The sequence below is a fragment of the Leptosomus discolor genome, chromosome 2, assembly GCF_034619465.1.
Source record: "Leptosomus discolor isolate bLepDis1 chromosome 2, bLepDis1.hap2, whole genome shotgun sequence".
NCBI classification, from domain to species: domain Eukaryota; kingdom Metazoa; phylum Chordata; class Aves; order Leptosomiformes; family Leptosomidae; genus Leptosomus; species Leptosomus discolor.
In genome coordinates, this window is record NC_141392.1 from 101,676,621 (window position 1) to 101,697,040 (window position 20,420).

General features: G+C 41.0%; 1 pseudogene; it reads left to right on the forward strand.

Moving 5' to 3' along the window:
- Positions 1–20,420, forward strand: part of LOC147416048 (microcephalin-like) — a 92,657-nt pseudogene that overhangs the window by 1,709 nt on the left and 70,528 nt on the right.

The window sequence follows — 20,420 nt, forward strand, 5'->3', positions numbered from 1 at the left end:
TCGTGTATAGTTAGTGCAAAGGTGACAGAGGCTTGGCAGACCATACCTCCTGAAAAGACTCTTGACCATACGTGGTCAATTCGAGGAGTGGTCGGGACCCCTGAATGACCACCAGAGACCGTGTGAGACCCGCAAGCATGCGCCCATCAAGCCTCGACCACGATTACGTGTAGCAATCAGTTGTGTGTTAAGATACCTTGTAAAGTCTCAAATCACATAGACCGGAGGTGTTCGTTAACCGGTGGTCCGATCACGGCTAAGAGCCAAGATAATATGTTATTGATTAAGGATGTCTGGGAGATAGGCTTTGTTACTCCAACTCTTTGTGAACAGCCTTTGAATCGTGACCAAAGTATAGTTTGAGCCAAAGTCCTTGACTCAAGGACGTTGGAGGGTCGCCCCTTTGGAGTCTGGGCTCTGTGGGTGGTCGCGGAGCAGCCCTTGGACTCAATTCAAGAACCTACTGCGCATAACGGGATGAAGGTGGAGAGATGATAATGAGTTATGGGGATTAACGTGTTTATGCATGAGAACCTGTTTATTATGTATTGTGTGCCCAGTGTAGTCAGTAGCTGTTGCAGGTTAGGTGTGCTTGGTTTGTGGATTGATTCCACCCGCAGCCAGGCCTGAATAGAAGCAGTATCTCTCCCGAGTGTGTGGAATTGGCTTACTGCACAGCGGGTAAAGAATCCGCTTTTAGGACAGCAGTGTCTCTATATCTGGGTTGGTTTGTTTAAGGACTTTCTCATCCAAGGCTGATGTCATTCCTTGAAGAGGTTATTAATCTGGTTGATAAAGGAAGCTACTTAAATGGGCTATCCCTAAAGTTGCGTAAAGCAGCTGACATGAAAGTGTATTAGCCCCAGTGATTTATACTGAATTACCCCAAACTGAGTACATGTAAGGTGGGATTTGAAGTGGATTGGAAATTGTTAAGTGATATTTCTGCAGAGTTTTCTGGGGGTTTGGGGAAGGAATAGTTCCATTTTGTTTATTTCATCATGTTCTGTAGCTTGTGTTCCGTCAGCTTGTCTTAAAATTTTTGGTGATTAGCCCTGAATAAATAATGGTATGGGTAAGCAGTCATATAAAGATACTGCACTGGTTGTTAAGCTGGTTGTGTGTTTTAAATAGGCCAAGTGAAAAGTTGTGTAACTGGTGTCAAATGTCTTAAGTTTGTTCTATTACAACTAATTTAAGGGACAGAAATACTCTGAAAAGAACATTCTGCTGCTAATACCTAATATGCAGTTTATTAAAAGCTGTATTTGCTACTGAATGCAATGTGCCTAAAAGCAACATTTTGTTGGAAAGACAGTTTAGCTAGTTTTACCATAGTACGTATTTCACTAGCTGTTTGTTGTGTTCTCTCTTCCGATCCAGGTATTTCCGCATTTGTAGACGTTTGGTCTTCTAACAGAAGAGAAAACTACTCCAGAACCTTTGAACAGCAACTCCTTGGTATGGGAGCAAAAGTAAGGAAACTAGTTTGAAATAAATAGAGTAGGAGAGCTCTTAGCTGCAAACTAGCTTGCTTGTTCTGCTTGTCATGTTTTTCTCTATAGTGTGAGGGAGGGATGAATTCCCTCCCTTAAAAGGAGGGAGGGAAGGAGGATAATCACAGATCTGAGAACAGACAAATGTGCTCTAAGATTCTGACTCGTGACAGATGGGAAATGCATTTAAAGCCTCCCTATATTGATAAGCATCTTTGTATATTCGTACAATGGCCTGTTTTGTGGTGAAGCGTTGGGCTTGCCAATACTGTGGGCAAACCAAATGTGATTGTTGAATACCTGTGATTGAGAAGTGTACACCTTATGTTCTTTTGTTTCCTTTAACTTCTAGGCAGCTGCTCTGTTGTTACTACAATATTTTCTAACCCGAGTACCAGGACATTTTATTCTTCCATTCACTCTCCTGCAAATGTGGTTCAACTCCAGAAAGCGCTAGTAAAAATACATCAAAGAGTCTTTGTATGCCTCTTTCCACATCAAGTACAGTTGACTTGTAGGTGCAAAATATGTTTAATTGCCAGCTGTGAAGTTTCAATTGGAGACCAAAGTCAAACTGGCGTCTTCCTTTCTTGCACATTATCACCGGTTAATGGAGTTTTTTACAGCCTACATCGTGCTCTAAATAACACTTGTGTGAACTCCCCGTGCTTTTTAAGTGGGTGTGTGCAGGTGTATCTTACCGTAGTTTAGGAAATTAATCTCCCCAAAGCCTCTCTTTCTGTTTGAATTTAGCTGGGAAAGCGCGACAGAACGGTAGAAGAATTGTTTTTATTATAAAGGCAAATACAACTCAATAAGTAACTCAAGTAAGGAATAGTTCTTTTTTGCTCTACGATCAGATCCATGGAATTCGGATGATGTTAGGTTTCTCTCACAGAAAATATGACAAAGCGTAAGGCTTCAAAATTCCTCCAGTCGATCAAAAAGTAGGTGGCTATGGTGAAAGGTATAGGCAGAAGCTACAGATGAGCCTGTTTCGCAGATCCCTATGACTGAAAAGGGGTGGTCCTGCCCCTTCAGCATTCCAGACGCTTCCTTCCCTTTTATGGGGCTGAGCACATGACAGTAAACTGACTCGGCTCACCCTGTCAGGAAAGAAAATTCTAAATTAGTTTTTCACTAGATGGTTGGTTCAGACATCTCACGCTAAGGTGAGGTGAGCAGCAGAGGATGTCCAGGGTAAGGGAGGAGACAGGAGAGGGAGTTGTAAGGTGGTGCTTCTCCATCATGTAGGGACAAAGCTATATCAAGCATCTGCCTCCTCAGGACACGTGCTGTGAGGGGGACGCCAGCGTAAGTGAGTAAGCGATTGTATCTGGAGTCGGAGATTATTCCGAAGGAAGTTGGTTGGTCCTGTGTACCTGGGTGCTTAAATGTTGTGGGTTTGTTGTCTTCAAGAAGCAATAAATCCGCTTGCCGCCAGAAATTTTTGGAAAAGCTGAATAGTTTTCTTGAAGCCTAATATAGATCCAGCGTGTTGGCAGCCAAGTATGGTGATGCAATTGAGACCGCATCAGAAAGCTACACGGCTATTTCCATTAGGCTGTGCTGAGAAATATGTACTGAAATATACTGTAGAATATATTTTACATTTTTATATATGCACATTTATGTATATAGTGTAAAAAATACACTGTAAATATATATGTGAGAAATATACTGTAGAATATGAATTGTACTGATGTCACCACATCAACAGTCACAACAACTGATCAGTTTTATGCATAGGATGTTTAGTCTCCACAAAAGGAAACTTTGGTTGTGAAGAATGGAATATCCAGAACTAAAAAAGGTTATTGCTCATTTGTCAATAGAGGCTGATAATCGAAGATTTGATCAGTTGTATGACACAATGGAAATGTCAGGTATGATATTAGCTGTACTGACTTAAGTTTTGTGTATTTCTCACTTCTTAGAGTGTTCCCATATCAGTTTTTTGTTTGTAGGAGCTTCAGCCTTCCTTTAAATCTAAGTGGTCTTTGTGGATGAGAATTAGTTTGAAGGATGAGGTTAGCTGTGCTCTTTAGGCTGTGAGTTCTTTGCTAAATCAAAGATGTAATTTGGCATTTCTTTGGATAGCGGCAACTTACTTTCTGTACTGGCTGTTGCGTACGGAATTATGTTGGGCTGCCTAAATAAAAAAGTTGTGGGATTATTGATGCAGCCAGAGTTGGGAGGTGGAGATGGTCACCTAGAGAAGTCTGAAAGCAAAAGGCTACTCTAGCACGCATTGCATTGGCTTGACTAATGAGACCTGAGTTTTGATTGCTCGAGACTTCTTGCAAAGGTGGGAAATATGATAAGAGTCACTGACATAATGTTTGTAGAATCATAGAATCATTCAGGTTGGCAAAGACCTTTGAGATGATCAAGTCCAACCCTCAACCCTACTCTGCCAAGTACACCCCCAAACCATATCTCCAAGCACCACATCTAAACAACCTTTAAACACACTAAGGGATGGTGACTCAACAACCTCCCTGGGCAGCCTATTCCAATGCCTGACAACCCTTTCAGTGAAAAAAATTTTCCCGATGTCGAGCCTAAACCTACCGTGGTGCAGCTTGAGTCCGTTCCCTGTTGTTCTGTCATAAATTACCTGTGAGAAGAGCCCAGCACCTACCCCTCTACAATGTCCTCTCAGGTAGTTGTAGAGAGCAGTAAGGTCTCCCCTCAGCCTCCTTTTCTTAAGACTAGAAAGCCCCAGACCCCTCAGCTGCTCTTCATAAGACTTATGCTCTAGGCCTTTCACCAGCTTTGTTGCCCTTCTCTGCGCTGTCTCCAGCACCTCGATGTCTTTCTTGTCTTGAGGTGCCCAAAACTGCACTCGAGGTGTGGCCTCACCAATGCCGAGTACAGGGGGACGATCACCTCCCTGCTCCTGCTGGCCACACGATTCCTAATACAAGCCAGGATGCCATTGGCTTTTTTGGGCGCCCTGCTCATCCCCAAGCCTGTAGCGCTGCATGGGGTTGTTGTGGCCCAAGTGCAGGACCCGGCACTTTGTCTTTAGTAAGTTTTAGGGTAAGTTTTAATGCTAATGGCTTGTTCATTACAAATGGACTACACTAGTTAGTTTCATTAGAATTTTCTGATTACTAGACTTAAAGATGAGATCTCTGTGTACTTCTGCAGGTTTCAAAAACTTTGAACAAGCATGTGACCCACGTAGTCTTCAAAGACGGACATTTGGCTACATGGAGAAAGGCACAGAAGATGGGTGTCAAAATAGTTTCTGTACTCTGGGTGGAGAAGTGAGTACTCATGAATATAATGGATGTGACCTATGCCAGAGAGAATGGATACTGGTATTGTTTTATTTAAAAACTTAAGTACAGTACCTGGTTTTTTAATATACTTGAAATAGTGATAAATCTGAATAAATGATAACTTTGCTATGACATTATTCCTATTATAAAGTGATACTTACCTTCTTAGTCGTGTAAGAAGGTAAAATGTTAACTCTTGAAAAATGAATGTGTTGAAGTAGTTCAGTGGTGTGTTTGTTAATCCTTCACTATTCCACTCCGTTGCTCTCAGATGGCATGCATAGGCAGTGCAGACCAGATATTTATGTTGAATAGAATTCTTCTACTTTCATGTGAAAAAGCACATTTCATCAGGGACATTGTACTGTTTCTGTACTTGACTCCTGTAGACAGCATATCTCCTAACAAGAAAGGAGAAGATCCGTATGTAGTCTGGCTTTAAGACATTTGGCAGGTTCAGAATAGCACTGCTTAAGATTCTCACCCATATGGAAAAAGTTAAATTTCAAAAGCAAAAACAAAGGGAAAAAAAAAAAAAACAAACAAAAACCCAACAAAAAATCACCAAACCAGCCAGTCTATGAGAGCTGGCTAGTCCATAGCTGCTTCTCTGAGTTTACAAAGTAGTTGTGAGGCCTAACTTAGATTTCAGTTGAAGTGTAAAAACACAGTGTTTAAGAATATGCACGTGTTATACTGAAACACTTCAATCAGTGAATTGCTGTGATGATGGAAATGAGAATATAAGTCATGTAAAGAGGCCCTTTTCTATAGCAATTGTAATGTGCTTGGAGAGATAGAAGTCTCCTAAGTGCAAAAGTAAACAAGAAAAGAAAAGGGGGAGGGAGCAAAACTGAGCTCTGCAGCCTCGTAAATGTACGCCAGGACAACCACAAAACTTGTGATGCAAGTCCTGAGCCAAAGAAAGAAATTCATGCCGTTCTGCAGAAGCAGGAATTTTTTTATTATTTTTTTTTCCCTAGGAATATCAGAGATAGAAGTTGCAGCGGCACAACCCAGCCAGCTTTAACACTGAGGGAGAAATACCTTAAATTCTCAAAAATGAGTGATGCAAAACTTTTTTTATGTGACTGTATCTTTCTGTGACCTGTTGCCAAGCGCGTGAGAATGATGGTCATTTCAGTAGGAATACTTGGTTCTAAAATTAAATATGCTCCTCAGATGGCGAAGTGTATAAATATGGAATTTGAAACCTTAGTCACAGGAGCTATAAAGTATTTGAGATCTTGGATGTGCTACAGTAGAAAGGATTACAGAAAAGTCCAGGTGAGTAACATCCGCAACGGAAGAAGAATGAAGGTGCCTTACAGGGGAGAGTCTAGGGTACGTCATACAGAGATGCTGTCTCTGTAGTAGCACTTCCACCCCAAGCCTCTGCTTTGCCATACTGGAAGGTATTCGGTGGATGAACGCTGTGGAAAGCTCGGACATAGAGACAGCTGGATATGTGATACTGTAGGGGACAGTGTGGAGGTTTGAGATCCAGGTGCGAAAGTCTCAAGAAACTTTTAACATGTTGGATACCAGCGACAAAGGAAAAGACAGGAGAAAGGATCTGGAGGGAAAACTGAAGCTGTTTGATAGGAAAGAGAAGGCTAGCATCTTCCTGGTATTTTTTGGAAGTGTTCCTAGTATTGTGCTCTGGACAAGGCAAACTCTGGCTATATGGCTTAGAAGATGAGGTTTGTCGGAATGGGGGAAGTCATCTGAAATAGAGATGTATTTTATTTTGAGGGGTTGGGAGACACAGGCCGAAGCTGTGAATTATGATTGAACTTCTCTGTCATCTTTTTCTTGTGCCTTTTGGTTTGAAGTTAATGCCAAAAGATACGCGAGAACGTACAACTTGGAGTGATGTATACTCTAGGCAGAATTCATAGGCATGTCATGTCCTTGAGCAAAGTAAAGGTCAGGAGCAGTAGAAGCTTACGTAAGGGATAGTAATGAATAGTCTGACTAGTCATGGGGTTATTCAAGCGAGGCACAGACAATACAAAATTAAAAGAGGTCTATGTTAGCATACATGCAAAAATTTTTAGTAATAATGAGGGAACTGGAGTGCCTGAGTTTATGTGCCTAGATATCAATATCTCAGAAACTTGGTAGGTAGAAGACAGCCTGTTAAACCCAGGGACAAGGTAAATTGGAAGGACTGAATAGTCTGTGCCAGTAAAATAGTGGTCCTGTATGAATGACAGCTTAGTTTGAACCTGATAACTGTGTAAGCAAATAATGCAGAGTTCATATGAGTTGAAGTTTTAGCATCACTAGAAAAGGATGGCTTGATTAACGAGCTGCTCCATTCAGTAACGAGTGGAACATTCTCAGAATGGCTAGAAATGCTGTGAAATGTCATTTCAGGAAATGTGATAGTAAATGGCAGCTTTCTAGTGTAGCCTGGGGATTGGGGGACTGCTGCTGCTGGAGAGCAGTGCAAAGACAGAGATTTTAAGTATAGCTTGGTCTTAATTGGTTTGTGGATGGTGATTCAAATTATTTCAAAGAAGTGCTTGTAAGTATGGCCATAGTATAAAATCAGTGTTCATACTGGAACAGCAAAACCCAAGAAGTTCTGTGACAGTGCTCAACTTTAAAAAGGAGTCTACTTAAAATGAAAGAAGTTCTGTTAAGAAGAAGCTAAGGCAGTGAAGGGAATAAAATTCTTCCTGGTGTCAAGGAGACTAAAGCATAAGTTCTCTTAAATGTATCAGAAGGAAGATGGTCATCACATTGCGTGAGGGGGAAATTAAGATTTTGGGGACTTAGAGTAAATGGTTTCATGGCACTATCAGCTCAGCAGTAGTCAGTTATCAAACTAAGTAGAATACAAAGCCTCATGTAGCGGGATGACAGCATTTTGTAATGGAGCGTGGTGAGAGGATTGCAACGAGCATGACTGAAGGTATAAAATAGTTTTCTCGCAAGACAGAACGGCCCTGAACTCCTGTTTGCCACGGAACGCCCTGGAACTCGTGTTCACAGAATCACAGAATGGGAGGGGTTGGACAGGACCTCTGGAGATCATCCAGTCCAACCCCCGTGCAAAGCAGGTTCACCTCCAGCAGGTCGCACAGGACTGCATCCAGGTGCGTTTTGACTGTCTCCAGGGAAGGAGACTCCACAACCTCCCTGGGCAGCCTGTTCCAGTGCTCGGTCACCCTTAATGTAAAGAAGTTTTCCCTCATGTTGAGGCAGAACTTCCTGTGCTCCAGTTTGTGCCTGTTCCCTATTGTCCTGTCACTGGGCACCACTGAAAAGAGCCTGACCCCATCCTCTTGACATCCGCCTGCCCTTTAGGTATTTATAAGCATGGATAAGGTCTCCTCTCAGTCTTCTCTTCAGCAGGCTAAAGAGCCCCAGGTCTCTCGGCCTTTCCTTGAGGGGACTGGAGCATCTCCCCTACATCATCATGGTAGCCCTCTGCTGGACTCTCTCCAGTAGTTCCCTGTCCCTCTTGAAGTGGGGGGCCCGGAACTGACCACAGCACTCCAGATGTGGCCTCACGAGGGCAGAGTAGAGGGGGAGGAGAACCTCCCTCGACCTGCTGGCCACACTCTTCTTAATGCACCCCAGGATACCATTGCCCTTCTTGGCCACAAGGGCACATTGCTGGCTCATGGTCAAGTTGTCTGCAAGAACTCGCAGGTCCTTTTCTGCAGAGCTGCTCTCCAGCAGGTTGACTCTCAGCCTGTACTGGTGCATGGGGTTATTCCTCCCCAGGTGCAGGACCCTACACTTGCACTTACTGAACCTCATTAGGTTCCTCTCTAGCCAGCTCTCCAGCCTGTCCAGGTCTCAGTGAATGGCAGCACAGCCTTCTGGTGTGTCAGCCACACCTCCCAGTTTTCTGTCGTCAGCAAATTTGCTGAGGGTGCACTCTGTCCCTTCATCCAGGTCACTGATGAATTAGTTGAATAAGACCAGTACTGGGGAACACTGCTAGCTACAGGCCTCCAGCTAGACTCAGCACCACTGATCACAACTCTCTGAGCTCTGTCCTTCAGCCAGTTCTCAATCCACGTCACTGTCCACTCATCTATCCCACACTTCCTAACCTTACCTATGAGGATGTGGTGGGGGACAGTGTCAAAAGCTTTGCTAAAGTCAAGGTAGACAACAGCCGGTCGTGCCATCATAGAAGGCTATCAGGTTAGTCAGGCATGACTTTCCCTTGTTGAATCCATGCTGACTACTCCTGATAATCTTCTTTTCCCCCATCTGTTTAGAGATAACAGTCAGAATGATCTGTTGCATCACCTTTCCAGGGATGGAGGTGAGGCTGACTGGCCTGTAGTTTCCTGCGTCCTCCTTCTTGCCCTTTTTGATGATTGGAGGGACATTGGCTTTCCTCCAGTCCTCGGGCACCTCTCCTGTCCTCCATGACCTGTCAAAGATGATGGAGAGTGGCTTAGCAATAACATCTGCCAGCTCCCTCAGCACTCACAGGTCCATCCCACGTGAGTGTCCAGTCTGGCTAAGAGATCCCTAAGCTCATCCTACTCGACCAAGGGTCAGTCTTGCTTCCTCCGGACTTCTCCTACTTCCAGGGTCTGGGATTCCTGAGGACCAGCCTGAGCAGTAAAGACTGAGGTGAAGGCAGCATTCAGTAACTCTGCCTTCTCTGTATCCTCTATCACCAGGGCACCTGCCTCGTTCAGCAGGGGGCCCACATTTTCCCTGGTCTTCCTTTTGCTACTGATGTATATGAAGAATCCCTCCTTCTTGCCTTTGATGTCCCTAGCCAGACTTAATTCCAAAGAGGCCTTAGCCTTCCTCGTTGTGTCCCTGCATCCTCTGACAATATTCCTATGCTCCTCCCAAGTAGCCAGTGCCTTTTTCCACATGTTGTAGACTTCCTTCTTCCCTTTGAGTTTTTCCAGAAACTCCTTTCTCATCCAAGCAGGGCTTCTGCCTCCTTTGCTCCATTTCTTCCTCATAGGGATGCATTGGTTTTGGGTTTGGAGGAAGTGGTGCTTGAATAGCAACCAGCTCTCTTGGACCCCCCTACCTTCTAGAGCCCTAGCCCATAGGATTCCTCCAAGTAGGTCTTTGAAGTTGCTAAAGTTAGCTCTCTTGAAGTCCAGGGTTGCCATCCTAGTGATTGTCCTGCTTCTTGCAAGCAGGATCCTGAACTCCACCATCTTGTGGTTACTACAGCCAAGGCTGCTCCCAACCATCACCTCACCGACCAGGCCTTTTTTGTTAGTACAAGGTCCAGCAGCGCACCTCTCCTCACTGGTTCCTCCACCATCTGAGTCAAAAAGTTACCATCAGTGTTCTGGGGGAACCTCTTGGACTGTGGCTACTTGGCTGTGTTTCTTTTCTGGCAAATATCAGGGTGGTTGAAGTCCCCCATGAGAACCAAGGCCTGTGATTGTGAGGCTGCTTCCAGCTGTCTGTAGAAGTCTTCCTCTGCCTCCTGATGAGGTGGCCTGTAATAAATACCCACAACAGTGTTTCTCATGTTAGCCTGCCCCTTAATCTTTACCCACAAGCTCTCCACTTGCTCTTCACCTGCACCTAGGTAGAGCTCGATACATTCCAGGTGCTTTCTCACATAAAGAGCAACTCCCCCACCTCCCCTAGCTGGCCTGTCTTTCCTAAAGAGTACGTAATCATCCATGACAGCATTCCAGTCATGAGAGCTATCCCACTATATCTCTGTAATTTCAATGAGATCATGGCCCTGCAACTGCACACAGCCCTCCAGTTCTTCCTGTTTATTCCCCATGCTACGTGCATTGTGTATAGGAATTTCAGGAAGGGAGTGAGTATGTAGATTTCACCCTTGGGGAGGGGGGGCGAGTAGGCCTCTTGGTACTCAGAAATACTGGTGTGCTGCCCCACGAGTACTAAGCTACCACCCCCAGGTGCCTCTCTGGCAGGCCCAGATACATCCCCATCCCCCTTCAAATCTAGTTTAAAGCTCTCTTAATGAGCCGTGCTAACTCTTGTCCTAGGACCCTCTTCCCCCTATAGGAGAAGCTTTTCCCATCTGTTGACGGCAGGCCTGGTATCTTGCAGATCAACCCCATGATCAAAGAACATGAAGTCCTGCCGGTGGCATCAGTCTCGGAGCCAGGCAGTTGGTAAAGTTAGCTCTTGCTGTTTACCACCTCATCTTTCCCCACCACTAGAGGCATAGAGGAGAACACAACTTGTGCTCCCGATCCCTTGACCATTGTCTCGGGAGCCCAGGTATATCCCACGGAACTACTATTTGCCACAGAACACCGTGGAAGGCCACAGAACTTCTATTGCCACAGGGTGCCACGGAGCGCCACGGAACTACTATTGGCCAAGACATGATTGAAGAGACAAGAATTCTTCAGCCTGGAAAAGAAGTGGCAGTAGAGGGGGAGAGACTCTTGTGAACACAAAAGTTCATATGGAGAGGCAGAATAGGATATGAATGTGTATTTTCCTTTCCTCTCCATTAGAAGAATTGGAAAGCCTGCCATGAATCTGGCTGGAGGCAGATTCAGAGGAAACAGTGAATAATGGTTTTTAGCAAATCAGAGTTAGGCTGTAGAACTCCTCGTTGCAGAATGATAGTCAGCAAAGATTTACATAGGTTTAAAAAAATGCCGAAGCAATAAACATTTAGTTTAATCAAACCCCAAACACAGTATTGCATCTGACCATCTCTAAGCCAGAAATCTGTGGAACATGGCAAAGTAAACTGGGAATGTTTGGCTGTGTTTTCTTGTTTTTACATGCTCTTGGGAATCTTGATTTTGGAAACAGGATGCTGCAGTATATGGTATTTAACCTGGATGCTACTTTTTGATGTTTGAGCTCTGAAAACACCAGGCGAGGAAACAAATCATAAACAATTACTCCAGCATTTCCTGATTCTTCCAAACTGTTACACGTGTACTAGTGTTATCTTCCCCTGAGCAATGCTTGAGCCTCTCAGAGGAACATGCGCTATGATTTGAAAAATACTACAATGCTCACTTTTTTTCCATAAAAAGCAGCACAAATTATTAGAGTGCAAGGGATTGTGCAGTATTTAGTGAGCATTGCCTTGTTGAACTCGTACTGGGTTTCCAGGCCTCTCTGCAGTGATCTGTCTCAAACTTGTATTGGAAGCTTCTGCTTCATAGTACGAGGATCTGTTTGCATCCAAGTTGAATGCAGTTCTACAGTATAATAGGAAGTAACCTGATTGGGAAGAAGACTCTTTAAGATAAGATGACAATTGAAATTCCCCAAAATTCCTAACTCCAGAGTAAATGTATTTTTAGTTTTTAAAAAATGAATGTTTTTGTTCTAGGTTTTTTTTGTTTTCTAAGAATGGTAGATATGTCTGCCTTTAAGAATAGTGTGCGAAATCATGGACTTGTTATAAGATTCATAGAAATGAATTGTATCTCAATGTACAACCTACAAAAAAAATCTAAACCCAACAATAAAAAGAACTGTACATAAAATAGAATTGCTACAATCTGTGTCCGAATTAAGGACACTTAATATTTTCAAATCAAACCCATAATTGGGAAACTCCATCTGCGTATTCTTTGTACGGTAACTCGCTCATGTGACAAGTACGATATATAAATCATTTACATTTGGATTTGTCTGCAAAATAAAAAAATCCTTGTAAGATATTTAATAGTGAAATTTTCTTCTGTTTAGCTTCTCTGAATCAATGACATCTCTGAATTAATGTAAATTTTAATGTAGTCTCCATCTATGCTGATTAATATCCAGAATTTAAGAATGGCCGCTGAAGTTCAGTGTGTTAATACGATAGATAAATCATTTACATTCGGATTTGTCTGCAAAATAAAAAAATCCTTGTAAGATATTTAATGGTGAAATTTTCTTCTGTTTAGCTTCTCTGAATCAATGACATCTCTGAATTAATGTAAATTTTAATGTAGTCTCCATCTATGCCGATTATTATCCAGAATTTAATAATGGCCGCTGAAGTTCAGCATGTTGAGTATCATCTGTATTTGATGCTCCAGAGAACTCTGAACTCGGTTAGTTTGAGAAATTCTTGTAGTGGGTTTGCACTTTTCTTTAGCTCACTAGGTGTCACTAGAATCACAGTTTTGAATGACTTCTGAGGGAATTCTAATGCAGTCTACGAAGGTTCTATATTCTTTCCCATAATGGGTTTTATTATTTATGGCTTGAGAATAAAACTGTATTTACCTATTTTGATCAAAAGAACTTTCATTCTGTATTAATAACCAAATTCTTGTGTCAACATTATCCTTTGTGTTCACGAATACAGTAGATTGTGTCGTATTCCAAGATAACCTTAGTCCCACTGTTCTCAAGTCAGTCTTTGAAAATGAAAAGACAGGAAAATCTGAGAGCAAGGGATCAGTTGGAGTTTTGGTTTTGTAATTTGAAAAAAAGTTTGCCTGAATATAGATTGCTTGTCAGTCAGGGGCTGTTTTTAGCGTTGCATATCGGAAGAGAAGGCAAAAAACTGAGACTAATGGGCAAGATGTAAAAGCCAGCATCAGCGGAAGGCTCCTTCCTCATTTGCCTGAATAGAAGAATTTCATGCCTTCCCCGTGCCCCGCCACGACATTCTGTAGATTGTAGCTGGGAGTTTACTGTCGTTGTGTTGACGAAGTTAAGGTCAAGTTCACTAGCTAGCGAATAGTGAAAGCCTAGAGTCCTCACAAAAGTCAGGGCAAGATTTAACGTTCATGAGAATCTGGCAGAAGGACTTAATACAGTGGGTTTTGTGAATGTGTGGAAGATAACATACGAGTGGGAATCTTTGCGTTTCAAACCAGCAATTCAGAGTGCGTAGTTAGGACCAAAACAACTGTGTCATGTCCTGTACTTGGTGTGTAATACATAGATTATTTTATTTTTCTGCTTGTTAGCATTACGGTAGTTATGCTAAAGGTGCGCACTTAGGAAGGGTTGGGTTTTCATTATTGCGGGGCTCGGACAACTCTTTTTGCAATACAGGTTCTCATTCTTTAAGAAATTTCACTGCTCTAATTTATTGTACAGGTGTCGAGAAACTGGAGCACACGTTGATGAATCCTTATTTCCTGCGGCAGACGCTAATGAAGATTTACCGCTACTGGTCAAGAAAGTGAGTATGTGATTAATTTTTGGTTTTTAAGTAGGCCTAGGGTAGTAAACTTCAGAGCTTGAACTTGACTTCCTGACCTCAGGCATTTGAACTGTTTCATTTCAGAACATTCTGTAAGCTCTGCCCATCCATCTGAGTAGATTTTTAAAGGTAGGCTATGGCCGTGATGCTGTGACATCTTCTCTGAAGAAAGGATAATAAAAGTAGAGTTTTTATATTGGCGAATGAAGAAGTGGAGATTTAAATTAAAATGACATAATGATTAACTAATCAAAAAACCATGACTGCGATGCGGCTTATGTTTCACTGAGTTGTGACAAACCCTAAAATCCTGGTATTTTAAAAAAAAAATCTTTCAAGCCTTAGCTTTGCTACAAGCAAAAAAGAAAAGATTGTGACAGTCTCTGTTTTACTGAAATCTAACCTAAAAAAGTGTGTTAGGTTCTTTCTTATTTCATATTAAAGTTGCCTTTGGAAAACCTTAACTGCTGCCATTATCCGTGGCTCTCAAGGAGGTGATGATAAGTAGCGTAAACACTGATAATAGATACTGTGATAAAGGGGTAGGCAAATAGGAAGTGTAGTTACTTCTGACAGTTTTATACCATATAGGTAATAGTTCTGTGTGTGTTACAGCACAAATGTATGCAGCCAAAAGACTACGTTGAGAAAACTCTGGAAAATGATAGAAAGCTGCAGAGAAGACTGGACCAGATGACTAAAGAATTGGCTGTACAAAAGTTAGCAATTAGTGCTGGTAAGAACTGTTTTGGACTAAGATTCCAATACCTTAAGTTATTTCTTCAAAGCACCTGATGGGTTTGGGGTTTTCTTTTTTTTACTTTTATGCATCTCACCATGAGAAGTAAAGTTGACTTATTTTTTACAGAATTCTTTGCAAGTTTGTGGTGTTAAAGCATCCGTAGGGAAGTTAGGTATAAGGAACCTAATTTTTTCGAGTTTTTTGAAAAAAAGAAAAAAAAAAGAAACTCCATCGGAAGCCGTTGATAGCATGGAAAAACTAATGTACAAATGCAATTTTTTTGTGTAGAAACTGATGTCCCAGTTTTACTATTTGAAGACAATGGTTTGCTTGTATACAGCCCGGTTAATAAGATCAAAGATCAACGCAGTGGAATGGAAAGAATAATAAAGGACATGAAGGAAAAAAGAGAAAATCTTTCTCCTACTGGTAAGAAGTTAAATTTTACTTCTCCGTGAACTTGCACAATGGCTGCCATCTTTATTGCTGAATTTGTGGTGCACTTGGCTTTCTCTGGCCTTCAGAATGTTTTTCCTACCTTGATTGCATGTCCTTCCTTCTTCCCAAGTTTCAAGTAGGTGTGAGTGCTTTAGCTTTTAGTTTCTTTCTATTGAAGGGCACGAGAAATTGTGGAAGACAATGATTGCAAAAAGACATTCCTTAATCGCTGGACTGCTCAAGAGGACTAATGGTTAAGCTCGACTTTCCAAACTTGTGAATTGACGTTATTACAACTCGATTAGACTTTACAGTGAGACTCTAAATCTTATTTCCTGTTCATTTTTCATGTGAATGCTGTGCTTGTTAAGGATTCTAATGTTACTACTCCCAGGCCAACAGTTGAAAAAAGGAGTCCGAAATTACTCTGTCTGGGTACTGAAGAGCAGGAGTTAAAAAAATGAATGAATTTGAATGACCTAATTGAATAAATGTAGTTGACTTCAAAATGCAGATCCTGGTGAATGAAATCTAGGTCGCAGTTTTCAAATAATATTTTAGTGTTTGCATTACCTTACTGTGAGAGTTATTGAGGTCTAAGTCATTAGTTTTTTTCAGTGATTTTAAAAACTGTTGAAATGTGGAACATCTTTGGGTGGGGGGAATCTGTAGTACTTGAAGTTTTAAGAAGTCTGTGTCAACTAGACTGTCGGTTTGTAATTTCAAAAATAATCATGGGAGGAAAATAAAGAACTAGTGACACATGGGTGAAAAATTAAATCTCATTTTTGGATTTGTTTTCTCGTTGAGTTTTAAGGCAATACCTTCAAATGTTTTGAAAAGCATTTCTGCTATATCAAGGCTTTGCTGCTGGTTGCAGAATTTGACAGATTCTTTAGTAAAATACCTCAAGTGACTTAGAAATGTCTATAATATTTTCTAAATGGTTTTCCATCACGCTTTAGTTTCTGAAAAATGTGGTGCTGTGTTCTCTAGAAAAAAATTGCTTAAAATTGTAGAGTATCTAATAGCTTTTTTTGTTGATATGTAGCTTTGAGATCCTGTGGAGCAGTCTGTAATTATTCATATGGTTATAGTTAGTTGGCAAAGCAGCGACTTGTCTCTTATGATTGAGCTGCTCTGAAATATGAATAGATGGTGAGGAAATCTGTATGTTTGCAGATGGGGTTAACTAGTTTATTATTTACAAAATCCTAGCTTCGCAAGTGTCTCGGCTATCTCCGAGATAACTAATTCAGAAGATGTGTTGTTACCAGGTAACTAACACAACTTTTTATATTACAGAAATTAAAAATAATACATGACCTGTTTGGGAAAGTACTGTATACTGAAGTGGGAGCTGTATGTATTTGCTCTGTCATTTATATTTGAAGCTGAATTATTTTAGTTTTTCTTAACTGTCAAAGTGGGTAGAAGTAAGAATTCAAGGAGCATGAGGAATCACATTGGGTGAATGCCCTGCCTTACTGCTGTGTTGCTTGCCTCACTTCCTCCTCTTTCCTCGTGTCGTTCCCCTTTAATGGCTTCTTGTCCTGGCACGGTGTCAGACTTCTCTGCTCTTACAGTGATCTTGTATAGAATACAGAGTGCACGCTAAGCAGTGTCATGTGAGAAGGAAAAAAGAGAACCACATGAGAGAGAGATCTCAGAGAACTGAAATGTATTCCAAATTTTCCATGAAAATCTTGAATTTGAAAGGAAACCTAATGTGTTCTTCAACTTAAGTATTCAGGGGTCAAAGAAGTAACAAGAGTAAATATAAATGAGCTTTTAAAATGTTTTATGGTTTGTTATCAAGGTTCTTACTCTCGTTAAGGTAGGGGTTTGTTTCTGTGTTTTGGCATAGTAGCAGGACGTAAGGGAGATGAGTATTGTGAAGGCTGTTGAGCTACATCAGTGGGCATCTTAACAGTGTTAATCATGTATGCAATGTGTATGTGCTTCGGACTTCATGTGCTGTCAGTCACGTGAGCAAAAAGCTGAGGTCAGATGCTGGTGTTTGATCTCAGTAGAAAAGTAAGGAGAAGACAGTCTAGAATTCATGATGAGGGCCACTTGAGTGGTCTGCCAGCTCGCTGTTCTACCCGCACAGTAAGCTATACCTCATGTTGTTTTCAAGTGTTGTATTTTCTTGACATCATAGAGGAATTCTGTCGTGCTGGCTTACTTGAGAAGAGGGGCAGTATCTTGTAGCCTGAAAGAGCTTGGTATGTCTTCATGCAACATTAGGGAGAAGTAAGTGCTTATATCAGAGGTAGCATAGCTGTGCCAACCAACTTCTTTATTTTGGTAAGTTAGTTGTGTGCTGATGAGGTTGAACATTGCGATTTGAGAGCTTTACCTTTAGTATGTCCCTCCAGTGTTGCAACTGCACAATTCTTGATTTTACATTAAGAATAGACCTCCTCGTGCCATGACAATATTCAGTGTAGCGTCCTTCTCTGATGCTCTGTGCCAGTGGCCCTTTTATTTGTGCTTGTGAGGTACGTGATAGTTTTTTGGTTAATAATAGTTTAAAAAGTTGAAGAATCCCATTTAGTTTGGGGACTGAAGTTAAGACTTTTTCAGTTGTCAATATGGGAGTCTGATCACGTCTTGTGAAACTTCTCCTTTCATCTCCTTTACTTCATTTCTCTGAATTTAGCTAGCTACACCGTATGTCTAAAAATACATTTAGTAAGCAAATAACATCAAGATTTCCTCTAAAACCTACAGGAGCACTTACAGAAGGAGTATCGCTGAAACTTTGCACTCAATGTGTATGTAAACAAAAGTATCTATGGCAATAATCAGAGTGTAGAACAACTGGATTCTTTTTTTAAATGTATTCTGAATAATCAAAGATACTAGCCTGTTTCAGCAGAATTTATTGTGAAGAGTTACGAATAGGTTCTGTGTATCACCTCCCCTAAAATCGTTTCATAAGAGTAGCTACAAGAAATGTCCTATTTTTCCACATTCTAATTATTTTTACTGTGTGGATGTACATGGTATGACACTATAATGTTGTGTTTCATGTCATCTTAACTGCAGAAACTACAAGGTGGTGGTAATGCTGTGGCAGAAAAAATTATTATTGAGTTTACAGTATTACTGTAACTAGCTTTATCAGTGTAAAATCTTGCTGGTTTTCTCCACAAATGCGAGAGTGAAAGGGAGTTCCTCTGCTGCTTCATTTCGGGAAAGCAGAACAGGACTTGTGGAAACTTATTACCACGTAAGGAGATCAGATAGCTAAAGCTATTGTAGCTTCTTGTCAACATAGAATGTGCTTTGTTTCTAATCCATTTTCTGTTTAGTTTTCAATGACTTGTCATATAATAGCCAAGGAGTGGCAAAGTCCTTGTTTTCTTCTTTCAGTAACTTCATGTGTGTTTTACTAAGAAGTTTGATACTCTTTCTGTTTTGTTAAATGTGTGTATATTGCCACATTTCATATTTTGCAGGAGAACAAATGGAAGACTGCTTGAACGCGAAATATGATTGTCTTTGGGGAACTGATAAATTAAAGAGACAGAAAACAGAGGTAGTAAAACACGCCTGTGATACTGATGTGTCCATGAGTGCGTCAGTGAATTCTCCCTCACGTAGCTGTGAGCAGAAGAGCTTAACACCGAAACGACGTAGCAGAAGAAGGTTAAGAAAGAAACAGATTTTGCAGCACACTTGGGCCGATAAATTGTCTTTAGAAAAGAAAGATCTAGAAAAGTTTCCAAAGAAAAACCAGAGGGATGAAAATAGCATGACTACTTCAGTTGCAAAAGAAAGGTCTCTTCTCGACCTCAAGGGCTTGGGTCATATTCCTCCTTCCAAAAAAATAGTCGAGTTAAATACTGTTTCTACTGTGATTGGCAGTCTCTCTAATTCACCTGTGAAGAGAGAAGACCTAAATACCTGGTCATTGGTTAGAAACTTCCCTGTTGACAATTGTGTTCTTGAAGGCCAGAAGAGGAAGGAAGTACAAACACTGTCTAGTTTGAAACTGGCTACCTCAGGACGGGGTGCATCGGGGTCTAAAGAGTTCTTGCAAGCAGTTACTACAGAGAGCAAGTCTTTTTGCACTGAAGAGCCTTCTTATGAAGACTTCTTTTCATCTTCTGATTTGAATGAAAATGAAGTGCAGGTACGAATACCAAAGACTTCACAGAATCCTCCTGAAGATTGTTGCAAAGACTCTCTTATAAGCATGGACTCACTTGGTGTGTGTTTCTCCAAGCCACATACTGCTTCCAAGAAAAAGTCTATTCCAGCAAATGATGTTTCAGTAAAGAAAAACTTCAAACCAGCTCAACATCTGGGAAGTGTGACGTCAAATTATGTGTCAGATGGTGAAAAAGCTGATGCTGCAGAAGCTCCAGATTCGGATGATGTGAATAGGCTGCCTCAGCAGGCTCATGGCAAGTCCTGCAGAACCAGTGCGAATTACTGTACTTGCGCTACTGGTAAGTCACTACATAGAGGTGGAAAATGAAAGGATATCATAACTGCATTAGATATACTCATGCAACTAAATTGCAAAATGAACTGCTTTTCCCAAGGGAGAAATATTTCAGAATTACACCAAAAGAAGAAAATGCAGCAGTACTGACTTTATTTTTTGAGTAAAATAAAGGAGTGCATAGGATCCAAAAGAACACCTATTTGTTTTCCCATACATTACAAACACGAAGTTGTTACCAAGAGATGAGGAAACTGTGCTCACGAAACGCAACAAAAGTATGCGAGTCTTCTTTTCCCCTAATGCTTGGCATTCTGTAAACTTGGTGTTGCTATTCAAAATCCGTTTAAGAATCCAAGGTCTTTCTGTTTTACATGTGATCGTGCTCTTGTAAAAGGTTTGTAAGTAACTGCTCATCATAGGGTCCCGTGTTCAAATGATTTTATTTCATAAGTTAAAAATGCTAGTTTAGATTATTTGCAGTTAAGGGCATAAAATCTCTAGTGAAAAAAAATACCTGAGTTAGCAATTTCTAACTTGTACTATGATGAAGATTGAGGAAGACATTTGAGGGCATATGCGGGAGTTGCAATGTAAGCATCTTTTTCAACCGTGGCTTTTTTATATGGAAATGATCTTAGGTTTTAATAATAATTTTAAGAGTATTCTTTGTATTTGAGCATTTTCAAGTTCATTTAGCCTAAGTTATTTCAATGCAAATGTATACTAGAATATCAAATCTCAGGAACTTTGCTGAAAAATGCTGCTAACTTGCATTGGGGTAATCTCTTTCAGATTTTGATATTCTGAGCTCTGTCAAGCTTTACATAGGGTTAAATATTTGTAATTATAATTGTATGTTTTAGTCATTTGTTTT